Source organism: Stegostoma tigrinum, chromosome 2 (assembly GCF_030684315.1).
Source record: "Stegostoma tigrinum isolate sSteTig4 chromosome 2, sSteTig4.hap1, whole genome shotgun sequence".
NCBI classification, from domain to species: Eukaryota; Metazoa; Chordata; class Chondrichthyes; order Orectolobiformes; family Stegostomatidae; genus Stegostoma; species Stegostoma tigrinum.
Genome location: NC_081355.1, coordinates 83,918,823 through 83,931,867, shown reverse-complemented (window position 1 = coordinate 83,931,867; position 13,045 = coordinate 83,918,823).

The following is a 13,045-nucleotide window of genomic DNA, read 5'->3' as shown; positions in this document are numbered from 1 at the left end:
ACTTCCTCAGGCGGTCGAACAGATCTTGGGGGGTGGGCATTATACATTTGAACCGTCCTTCGCACATACTGGGCTGGTTTTTCCTTACGATCCGGAGTTTGGTTCATTATAACTATCATTTCTTGGGGCTTCCAGGGGTCATAAACTCCAATTGTTGGTTCCTCATCGTCATCAGTGTCTCTGGGACTTGGTAACTGTCATATTGGACACTGCAATTGGGGACCAATTTGGAGTCCACTAACCCTGGTGCAAAGGTCAGACGGTACCTGTTTTCTGGGATAATGGGAACTGCAGATGCTGGAAAATCCCAGATAACAAAGTGTGGAGCTGGATGAACACAGCAGGCCAAGTAGCATCTTAGAAGCACAAAGGTGCCGTTTTGGGCCTTGACCCTTCATCGGGTAAAACCATAAGACATAGGAGTGGAAGTAAGGCCATTCAGCAAATCGAGTCCACTCTGCCATTTAAATCATGGCTGATGGGCATTTCAACTCCACTTCCCTGCACTATCCCCACAGCCCTTGATTCCTTGTGAGATCAAGAATTGATCAATCTCTGCCTTGAAGACATTTAACGTCCCAGCCTCCACTGCACTCCGTGGCAATGAATTCCACAGGCCCACCACTATCTGGCTGAAGAAATGTCTCCTCATTTCCATTTAAAATTTACCCCCTCTAATTGTAAGGCTGTGCCCAGGGGTCCTAGCCTCCCTGCCTAACGGAGACAACTTCGCAGCGTCCACCCTTTCTAAACCATACATTATCTTGCAAGTTTCTGTTAGATCTCTCCTCAACCCTCTAAACTCTAATGAATACAATCTTAGGATCCTTAGCCATTCATCATACGTTAAACCTACCATACTAGGGATCATCTGTGTGAATCTCTGCTGGACATGCTCCAGCGCCAGTATGTCCTTCCTGAAAGGGAGATGGGGAGAGGATTATGAAATAAATAGGGAGAGAGGGGGAGGTGGGCTGAAGATGGATAGAGGAGAAGATAAGTGGAAAGGAGAGTACAAGTGGGGAGATAGGGAAGGAATAGGTCAGTCCGGGGAGGACAGACAGGTCAAGGGGGCAGGATGAGGTTGGTAGGTAGGAAATGGAGGTGCTGCTTGAGGTGGGAGGAGGGGATAGGTGAGAGGAAGAACAGGTTAGGGAGGCGGGGACGAGCTGGGCTGGTTTTGGGATGCAATGGGTGGAGGAGAGATTTTGAAGCTTGTGAAAGCCACATTGACACCATTGGGCTGTAGAGTTCCCAAGCAGAATATGAGTTGCTGTTCCTGCAACCTTCGGGTGGCATCATTGTGGCACTGCAGGAGGCCCAGGATGGACATGTCGTCTAAGGAATGGGAGGGGGAGTTGAAATGGTTCGCGACTGGGAGGTGCAGTTGTTTATTGCGAACCGAGTGTAGTTGTTCTGCAAAGCGGTCCCCAAGCCTCCGCTTGGTTTCCCCATTGTAGAGGAAGCCACACTGGATACAGCGGATGTGCAGGTGAACATCTGCTTGATGTGGGAAGTCATCGTGGGCCCTGATATGGGGGCGAGGGGGAAGGTGTGAGGGCAAGTGTAGAGTCCACATTATCCTCCGACACTTCCACCAACTACAATCCGACCCCACCACTAAAGACAATTTTCCAACCCCACCCTTGACTGCCTCCCGAAGAGACCACTCTCTCCACGACTCCCTTGTCCGCTCCACACTCCCCTCCAACCCCACCACACCCGGCACCTTCCCCTGCAACAGCAGGAAGTGCTTCACTTGCCCCCACACCACCTCCCTCACCTCCATCCCAGGCCCCTAGATGACTTTCCACATCAAGCAGATGTTCATCTGCACATCTGCCAATGTGGTATATTGCATCCGCTGTACCCGGTGTGGCTTCCTCTACATCTGGGAAACCAAGCGGCTTGGGGACCGCTTTGCAGAACACCTACGCTCAGTTCGCAGTAAACAACTGCACCTCCCAGTCGTGAACCATTTCCACTCCCCCTCCCATTCGTTAGACGATATGTCCATCCTGGGCCTCCTGCAGTGCCATAATGATGCCACCCGTAGGTTGCAGGAACAGCATCTCATATTCTGCTTGGGAACCCTGCAGCCCAATGGTATCTGTGTGGATTTCACAAGCTTCAAAATCTCCCCTCCATCCACTGCATTCCCAAAACCAGCCCAGCTTGTCCCCGCCTGCCTAACCTGTTCTTCCTCTCACCTATCGCCTCCCCCCACCTCAAGCCGCACCTCCATTTCCTACCTACTAACCTCATCCCACCTCCTTGACCTGTCCGTCCTCCCCGGACTGACCTATCCCTTCCCTACCTCCCCACCCATACTCTCCACTGCACCTATCTTCTCCTCTATCCATCTTCGGTCCACCTCCCCCTCTCTCCCTATTTATTTCAGAACCCTCTCCCCATCCCCCTCTCTGATGAAGGGTCAAGGCCCAAAACGTCAGCTTTTGTGCTCCTAAGATGCTGCTTGGCCTGCTGTGTTCATCCAGCTCCACACTTTGTTATCTCGGGTTCTCCAGCATCTGCAGCTCCCATTATCTCCCTACCACTCTATTATGCTCGATTCAAACTCTTGGTCACTTATTCAGCCCAAAGAAACGTTCCCTTTGTGGGATCTGAATCACGGCATCAAAACTGTTGACTCAAAAACTTCCAGACCCCACAAAAGTTCCATTATCTTCTTTATTTTAGTTTAGCCAGTGAGCGGTCTGGAGTCAACGCCAAAGTAACAGTCAAACTCTCACTTAGTGGACTCTTATCAGACCTCTGTGTATAGCATAAAAGCAGCACAGTTTACAGCCCTTTTTATCACATCCCATACGATTCATATAGTCATAAGCAGATAAGCAGTGCAGCTAACAATGTTTCTTCAAATAGAAGAAGAAGCCCCAGCTGTGGGAAGAAAAGCTGCAACCTTCAGCTTGTTACAAACACAGACACACATTTCAAAATTTTTGGTGCACTGTTATTTCAGCAAAGCTTTTGACTATTGCTTCCCCAATACTTTATCAGCAGTGCTCTGAGGTTGTATGATTACTGATGTGTGAATGTATAAGCAGGGAGAATAAATAATTCGGAAAACTGATGGAATGTTATCATTTATTGAGAGGGAAATTCAATATCAAAGTATTAAGGGAGGCTATGCTTCAGCAATGCAAGGCATTGGTGAGACCACATTCAGATTACTGTGTATAGAATTTCTCACCTTATGTGTGAAGAATTTAAAATGCTGGAAGCGGCCCAGTGCAGGTTTACTAGACTAATACCCGAAATGGGTAGTATGTCTTATGAGGAAAGTTTAGATAGATAAAGTTTGTACCTGTTGCAGTTTAGAAAAGTAAGAGGCAACTCCATTGAAACATAGAAGATCCTGAGGAGACTTCACAGGGTAGATGTTGGAAAAAAAGTTTCCTGATGTGGGAAATTCTAAAACTAGGGTATCATGGCTTAAAATGAAAGGTTGCACTTTTTAAGAAAGAGATGGGTTTTTTTTTCGCATAAAGGTATGGATTGTTGGATCTCCATTTCCTCAAAAAACAATGAAAACAGGTTCTGTAATCTCTTTGAAGCAGAGATAAATAGATTCTTGTTAACCAAGGCAGTGAAAGGTTATCTGCAACGAACATGGATTAATCATATCGGTCATGCAACCATTCAAAGATTGGGAATCACTTTATAACTGTTGTAAAATCAAACTTTTTTTATTCAGGGGACTCAATGGTCTTGTGTATTACCACTGTACCTGTTAATCCTGAGAACCAAGTAATGTTCTGGGAACCTGGGTTCAGATCGTGCCATGGCAAGTGGTGGATTGTGAATTCAACAGAGAGAATCTGGAATTAAGGGTCTAATATGAACACTGTCAATTGTCAGAAAAACGTATCTGTTTCACTGATATCCTTTAGGAAGGAAACTGCTGTCCTTACCTGGTCTAGCCTACATGTGACTCCAGTCCCACAGTAACGTGGTTGACTCTTAACTGCCCTATGGCAGTAAATGCCAGCCTAGCCAAATGACACCCTCATCCCATGAATGATTAAAAATTCATTAATTTACATCAAAGAAATCAAATCCTTTAAAACTGCCAATTGAAAAGTGAACTCTCTTGTGAGGTAAGTTGTCTTGGATCTTTTCAAACATCCAAATAGTCTATGGCGTGGTGGTTCAGTGGTTTGCACTGCAGCCCCACAGCGCCAGGGACCCAGGTTCGATTTCCAGCCTCAGGCAACTGTCCGTGTGGAGTTTGCACATTCTCCCCGTGTCTGTGCAGGTTTGCTCCGGTTTCCTCCCACAGTTCAAAGATGTGCAGACTAGGTGGATCAGAAATGCTAAATTGCCCGTAGTGTTTAGTGGTGTGTGGGTTATAGGGAGATGGGCCTGGGTGGGATACTCCAAGGGGCAGTGTGGACTTTTTGGGCCAAAGGGCCTGTTTCCACACTGTAGGGAATCTTAAAAAAAATTGTTAAAATGTCCATTTGTGGCACAGTGGTAGCTCCCCTATCTCTGGTCTGGAGGCCTAGGTTGAAATCCCACCTGATGCAGAGATGTGTAATAATATCTCTAAACAGGTCAATTATAAAACTAGGTGAAAGATTAAGGACTACCCTCCCCTACCCCACTGCTCACTTTTGATGGTTTGCTTTGCCAAAACGGGCTTTGCGTATAACTTCCAATTGACTGCATGTGTGATTACTGGAGGTGTTTAAGTGGTAAGAACAAAAATAAATCACGGTGATTTGTTGGTAGGAAAGCTGGCCAGTGGTGGATGATAACTTTGAAAACCAAGGGTGAAGAATGTTGTTGAGGAGTTCTTGTGGTGTAGAATCCCTACCTGTGGGCCAGGAAATCTCAGATCAAGTTCTCCCTGTTCCAGAGGTGTGTCACAACATCTCTGAACAGTTGATTTTGATTTTTGATTTGATTTATTGTTGTCACATGTATTGAAGTACAGTGAAAAAAGATAATGGGAACTGCAAATGCTGGAGAATCCAAGATAACAAAGTGTGTAGCTGGATGAACACAGCAGGCCAAGCAGCATCTCAGGAGCACCAAAGCTGATGTTTCGGGCCTAGACCCTCTCTGATGAAGGGTCGAGGCCCGAAACGTCAGCTTTAGTGCTCTTGAGATGCTGCTTGGCCTGCTGTGTTCATCCAGCTACACACTTTGTATTCTAAGTACAGTGAAAAGTTTTGTTTTGCGAACAGTACAGCAGATTGTACCGTACAAAAACATATAGGTCATAGGGTGTTTGGACAGAGTGAGGCATACAAGGTTATGACTGCACAGGAGGTACACAAAAGGAAGATCGACATCAGATTTGAAATTAGTGCAGTCCATTCAGGAGAATGCCTGTTCTTGAATCTGTTGGTGCATGTTTTTAAACTTCCGTATCTTCTGCCTGACTGAAGAGGTTGGAAGAGAGCATTAGCGGGACGGGAGGGATCTTTGATGATCTTCACAGCCCTTCTGCAGTAATGAGAAGTGTAAATGGAGACCATAGATGGGAGGTTAGCTTTTGTGATTGTCTGGGCTGTCTACATAACTTTCTGTAGTTTCTTACAGTCCTGGGTACAGCTGTTGCCTTACCAAGCTGTTATGCAACCAGATAAAAAGCATTCAGTGATGCATCTGTAGACGCTGATCTATGGACAGGCTGAATTTCCTAAGCCACCTCAGGAAGAAGAGGCATTGATGTGCTTTCGTATCTATGTGGGAGGTCCAGGACAGAGTGTTTATTGTCACACCAAGGAACTCGATGCTCTCGACCATCTCCACTACGGCACCTTTGATGTAGATAGGAGCATGTCCTCCTCCTTTCTTTCTGAATTCAATGATCAGCTCTTTAGTTTTACTGACATTGAGGGGGAGATTGTTATCTTTGCATCACAACACCAAGCATGTTGTCCCCTTCTTGTATTCGGACTTGCTATTGTTTGATACCTGGCCTACAATGGCAGTGCCATGAGCAAACTTGTACATGGCATTCATACAAAATTTGGCCACACAGTCATGAGTGGACAGACTGTACAGTAGCAGGCTGAGAATGCATCCTTGCAGGGTGTGGTATTAAGGATTATTGTGGAGGAGGTGTTCAAGTCTACCTTCACTGATTGCAGCCTGTGGTTCAGGAAGCTAAGGATCCAACTGCAGAGGCAGAGCAGAGACCTAGGTCTTAGAGTTTTGAGATTAGTTTGGTTGGGATTATAATGTTGAGGGTGGAGCTGTAGTCGATAATTAGGAGCCTGACATATGTATCCTTATTATCCATATGTTCCAGGGATGTGTGTAGGTCTAGGAAATGGCATCTGCTCTGGACCTGTTTCACAGGCTGGCAAATTGCAAGGGATTGAGGCAAGCTTGGAGACTAGAGTTGATGTGCGCCATGACTAACCTCCGGAAGCACCTCATGATTATGGAGGTCAGAGCCACTGAACAGTGGTCATTGAGGCACATCGCATGTGTTTTCTTTGGTACTGGGATGATGGTGGTCTTCTTGAAGCAGGTGGGGACTTTAGACTATAGCTAGGAGAGGTTCAAGATGCCACTGAATACTACCAATAGGTGGTCTGCACAGGATCTGCATGTATGACCAGGTCAAGTAAAATACTGAAAGATTGTTAATTTGAGATCATTGTGTATGGGGTCAGGCCTTCCACATCTGGACCTTGCCTGCCATTTATAAAAGCCTCCAAAATGAATCTCAGTCTACAAAATCTAACCCAGCATTCCAGGATGAGGATCTAGAAGTTAGAGCTGTGATGAACAGAAATTTCTTCATTTAGTGAATATCAATTTTGGCATCGACAGCCCCAGAAGTATTTAGGTGTCCTTGTTTCATATATTCAGAGTTGAGATAGGCAGATCTTTATACTGTCAGGGTTTTTGGAGATATGAGGTTGAGAAATAAAACTGAATTCAGGTTAGTGATCAACCAAGATCTCATTAAATGTTGGAGCAAGCAAAAGGAGGCATGATTTAATCCTATTCCTACTTTTTAAGTCTTATTTTCATATACTTAAAAGAAAGTGGAAAAAGTCCTCATATTTATGGGACTGTCCCATTTTTGAGGTGAATGTTCCTTGTCATGGCTTAACTGTAGTTGAAATTTGTCCTTAACTTCAATCTTTTACATCTGGCACAGGTGCAATATGCACTTACGTAATTGTCACAGTGGTCTGCACTCAAAGTGCTGCAGGAAACCCTTCTCACCACCTCCTCCCATTCCCACAGTGTTTGCTAGCACTGAACCCCTTTCCCACCATGCAGCATTGCTGTTGGTTTGCCAGCAGCCTTACCCTCTCTCCCACTGTCTCTCAGATTTCTCTGCCACACCACCTCTTCCCTCCCCTTCATTTTTTAAGGTTCACCAACATGTTCCTTAATTTATTCCTTGACGATTTGCTGTGAGTCTCAAGGGCAACTGGAGATGGGCAACAAATCCCATCCCAGTCAACAATGGCCACAGCTGATGAATGATTTTTTAATAGCTTCTCTATAAGAAACTAAGGGTAAAACCACAAAAGGTTTTTGTTTAAAATTCACATATGGGATGTGGACATCACTGGTTTGGCCAGAATTTATTGCCCATCCCTAGATATTTTTGGGAAATTGTTTGTGAGTTGCCTTCTTGAACTACTGCGTTCCATTGGCTGTAGATTGATCCATAATGCCTTCAGGGAGGGAGTTCCAGGATTTTAACCTCGTGACAGTGAAGCAATGGTGTGCATTTCCAAGTCAGTTTGGGTCACTAGCTTGGACTGGAATTTGGTGGTATTTCTATGCATCTGTTGCCCTTGTCCTTCGAGAGATTAGCAGCTGTGGATTTGAAAACTGCTGTCTAAGTAGCCTTGGTGAATTTCTGTAAGATTTTTGTAAGATGATATACACCGCTGATCTTTAGTGATGGTGGAGGGAATGAAAGTTTGTAGATGTGGTATCAACCAAGTAGGCTGCTTTGAGGTGGATAGTATCAAGCTGCTTGAATGTTGTTGGAACTGCACTCATTCAGGCAAGTGGAGTGGATTCCATTACACTCTTGGCTTGTGCTTTGTAGATGAAAGACAGACTTTAGTGAGTCAGAAAGTGAGTTACACTCTACAGTATTCCTGGCCACTGACCTGTTCTTGTATCCCACTGTTAATATAGCCAATCTAGTTCATAGAATTATAGACAGTCATACAGCACGGTTCAGGTTAATGTAACCTTATGGGTTAAATCAAGGTTAAATCTATAAAACTCCAAAAATGAATCCTTGTATAAAAAAAACCTTTAAAGCCTGTGCATACTTTTACATGATTCTTTGAGGTTGAAGATATGTTAAACTTCACACACTGTTTGAACTTTCAGTTGCTATTTTTCCAACCAGTACTGCAGAGGGCAGCAAATCTCTACAATATGTGCAATGTACTGTTACAGTTTGAATTCTGGGAATCAAATATTTATGATAAAATTTAAAACTTAGATTGATGAACTGAAATAGAAATTTTTTAAAGCTATTTCACTAATTACTGCAGAGACATCATTAAAAATAACGTTATATGTCAAATAGATTGGTCAATGTATCAATGGAAAAGATGGTTTTTTTGGTTTGGAAGCTAAGATTTTATTACTACTTACATGATGGTGTGATCTCCCCTAATCATTCTGTTTCTTAAAATTATCATGATTTTTACATATAATAGCTGAACTAATATAACATATCTAACTACTTCTACTTCTAGCAAAATCATTACAGGAGGCAGCACATTATGGATATGTATGTGTAACCTCGGGAGATAGGCAAGGTCCTCAATGAATGTTTCTCTTTTGTAGAGAAAGACATGAATACTTGGGAACTTGGGAGAGTTAGTGGTATATCTTAAGTTCAGTCCATGTCATAGTAGAGGAGGTGTTGGAAGTATTAGAATATATGAAGGTGGTTAAATCAGGTCCTGACCAGATATATCCAAGAACCCTAAAAGAGGCTTGTGAAGAAATTGCAGGCACCCTGCCTGATATATTTGCATCATCATTAGCTATGGGTGAGGTCCCAGAAGACTGGAGGGTAGCAAATGTTGTGCTCTTATTCAAGAAGGGCTGCAAAGTAAAACCTGAGAATTATAGACCCAGTAAGCCTAATATCTGTGGTAGGTAAGTTACTTGAGAAGATTCTGACGGGTAAGATATACATGCATTTGGAAAGACAGGGTTTGATTAGGAATACAGGTAGTTCTGCTATAAAGCGTGTTTTTTTTAAACACAAATTGGCTGTAACACAGTTGATGAATAGTGGATGCTGTTTGGATAATGAAAACTTTCTGCTGTACGGATATAATGATTTTTCTATAGTGCAAAATCATAAAAGAATGCAACTATCATGTTTTAGGATAACAACTTGCAGTCATCATGGCTTCATTTGTAGGAGATCATGCCATATATTAGAGTTATTTGTTAGAGTTCTTTGGAGTGACCAGGAAAGTTGATGAGGGGAGAACGGTAGATGTAGTCTATATGGATTTCAGTAAGGCATTTTATAGGGTTCCACATGGTAGGCTGCTGTGTAAGGTTAGACTGCATGGAATCCTGGGGGAGCTTGCAAATTGGATAAACAATTTGCTTGATTGTAGAAAGCCGAGAGAAACAGTGGAAGGATGTTTGTTGGCCTGGAGGCCTGTGACTAGCGGTGTGCCTTGGGGTTTGGTGCTGGGTCCATTGCTATTTGTCATCTATGTCAATGATTTAAATGAGAATGTACAAGGCATGGTTAGTAAGTTTGTGGATGACGCTACATAGATGGCATTGTGGACAGCAAAGAAATTTATCAGAAATTGCAGCAGGATCTTGATCAGCTAGGGAAGTGAGCAGAAAAATGGTAAATGGAGTTTAATATAGATAAATCTGAAGTGTTGCATTTTGGAAGCTCAAATCATAGGTGTTTCATGGTGAATTGTAGAGCCTTGAGTATAGTGGTAGGGAGGGACCTTGGAGTTCAGATGCATGGTTCTCTGAAAGTGGAGTCACAGGTGGACAGGGCAGTGGAAAAGGCTTTTGGCACACTGGCCTTCATCAGTCAGGGAATTGAGTATAGAAGTCGGAAGGTTATGTTGCAGTTGTACAGGATGTTGGTGAGGCCGCACTTGGAATATTGTGTTCAGTTTTGGTCACCTTGCCGTAGGAAGGATGTTATTAAACTGGAAAGAGTGCAGTGGAGGGTTTACAAGGATGTTGCCAGGACTCCAAGGACTGATTTTAAAGGGAGGGTTTGGACGGGCTAAGACCTTTTTTCTTCAGAGCATAGGAGAATAAGGAGTGATCTTCTAGAAGTGTACAAGATCATGAGAGACATGGACAGGGTGAATGCATTCAGTCTTTTTCCCCAAGGCTGGAGAATTGAGGAATAAAGGGCATCAGTTTGCAGTAAGAGGGGAAAGAATACATGGGAACCTGAGGGGCAACTCTTTTACCCAAGAGGGTGCTACGCATATGGAATGAGTTGCTAGCAGAAGTGGTTGAGGTGAGTACATTAACAACATTTAAAAGGCATTTGGACAAATACATGGATAGGTAACATTTAGAAGGATATGGGCCAAGTGCAGGGAAGTGGGGTTAGCATGGACCAAAGAGCCTATCTCCGTGCTGTAGGACTCGAAGACATTAAGGAAATGAGTCAAGCAAAAATGTTCTGATTTGATCTGCTTATTGGTCAGATTCCAGATAGGGGGCTGCCAAGAATGCTACTCTGCTTTAGGTTATTTGGTGAAGGAAACTAAATATATATTCAATAAAAATAATATTCAATGCCACATTTCATTACCATTGCATGGTCTCTCTCACAATTGAATTAACATTGCATTCCAATGACTATTTTTACACAAATAGGTAAATATTTAGAGAAGTGCCATAATGTATATGGAATGGGCTAAATGCCAGTGCAATTGCATGTAGACATGCAGAATTTGGGATTAAAGTCTCTTTAGTAGGTGTTTTGTGACAAATCATCAATTTGTCTAATAGGCAAATTTACTGTAGCTTTTAGGCTGTGCCTTAAAGCTATAGTAAGGACTACCAAATTTAAAACTACAAGTATTAGTAACTTTGTTGGCTTGAATATCAAGCCTGTTTTGCATCCCTCATGACATGTTCAAGATGGTGCTGGAGTAGCAGAGCAGCATGAGAGCTCCTCAGCCCAGGAGCTCATCTACTCCATCCGCTTTATTATTTTCCTTCCATACTTTTTTAAATGTTTCCATTCATTATGGTACCTTATCTTCTTTTTACAACTTCAGTGGAAGGTGTCATCTCCTAGCCCAGGCCTAGTGACAAGGTGGCTTCCAATGGCCTGAAATGTGGAGTTAGGTTGGAAGCTGAAGTTCAGGACAAACAGGATAGTTATCTCTGGATTACTACCAGTGCCACATGATAACAAAATAAGAAATAGGGAGAGCGTGCAGCTAAACACTTGGCTACAGGGCTGATGTAGGAGGGAGGGTTTCCATTGTGTGGATAATTGGAGCACATTCTGGGGAAGGTGGGACCTGAACCGGAATGGCACAAATATCCTGGGATGTAGGTTTGCTAGAGCTGTACGGGATGGTTTAAACTAGTTTGGCAAGGGGTGAGGAACCAGATTTATAGTTCAGAAGATGAGGTATTCGGCCTTCCAACAAGACACAACAGGGAGTGAGGTAGTTTTATGAAGAAATGCATTCGATGGAGTGTTATTGCGGACGTCGAGATGGTTTGAGTTGTCTATATTTTAAGTGCAAGAAGTATCAGAAATAAAGTGGATGAACTTAGAGCATAGGTTGGTACTTGGAACTACGCTGTTGTGGCCATTATAGAAACTTGGGTAACTTGGGGACAGGAATGGTTGTTGGAAGTTCCAGGATTTAGATGCTTTTAAAGAAAAGGGAGGGTGGAAAAATGGTTGGGGAGTGGCATTGCTAGTTAGGGCTAGTATAGCAGCTACTGAAAGGTAGTTTGAGAATGAGACGTCTACACAGTCAGTTTGGGTTAAGGTCAGGAACAAGGAGCAGTCACTTAGGGGGTTTTTCACAGACCCTCTAATAGTTGCAGAGAAGTAAAGGAGCAGATTGCGAGGCAGATGCTGAAAAGGTGCAGAAATCACAGGGTTGTAGTAATGGGTGACTTGAACTTTCCAAATATTGATTGGAAACATTTTAGTTCTACTAGTTTGGATGGAACAGATTTTGTCCAGTGCGTTCAGGAAGGATTCCTGACACAGTATGCAGATAGACTAACACGAGGAGAGGCCTCTTTGGGTTTGGTGCTTGGCAATGAACGAGGCTGAGTGTTAGACCTGTTGGTAGGAGAGCATTTTCATGGTAGCAATCATAACTCAATTTCTTTCACGATAGTGACGGATAAGGATAGGTACATACGGCAGGATAAAGTTTACAATTGAGGGAAGGGTAATAATAATTCAGTTAGGCAAGAATTGGGTAACATAAATTGGGAACAGATGCTGTCAAGGAAGAGCACTATAGAAATGTGGAGATTATTTCAGGAATGCATACTGCATGTGCTTGATATGTTTGTCCCAAGCAGGCGGAGAAGATGCGGTCGAGTGAGGGAGCCGTGGTTCTCAAGAGAGGTCAAACGACTGGTTAAGAGGAAGAAGGACCCTTTGTAAGGTTGAGGAAAAGTGGAACAGAAAAGGCTCTAGAGGGATCAAGATAGCCAGGAAGGAGCTGATGAAAAGGGCTGAGAGCTGTAACGGAGCATGAGAAAACCTTGGTGGATAGGATCAAGGAAGAGTCCAAGGCTTTTTACATGTATGTGCAGAACAAGAGAATGACCAGAGAAAGGGTAGGGCCGATCAAGGATTGTAAAGGGAATTTGTGCACAGAGCCTTAACAGATAGGAGAGGTCCTTAATAAACACTTTTCATTGGTATTCACAAGTGAGAGGGTCCTAGTTGTAGGGGAGGACATTGTGAAACAGGCAGGAAGGCTCAAGGAGGCTGATGTTAGTAAAGATGTGCTAGGAATTCTGAGGAAGTTGAAGATAGTTGAGACCCCAGGCCTGATGGGATTTA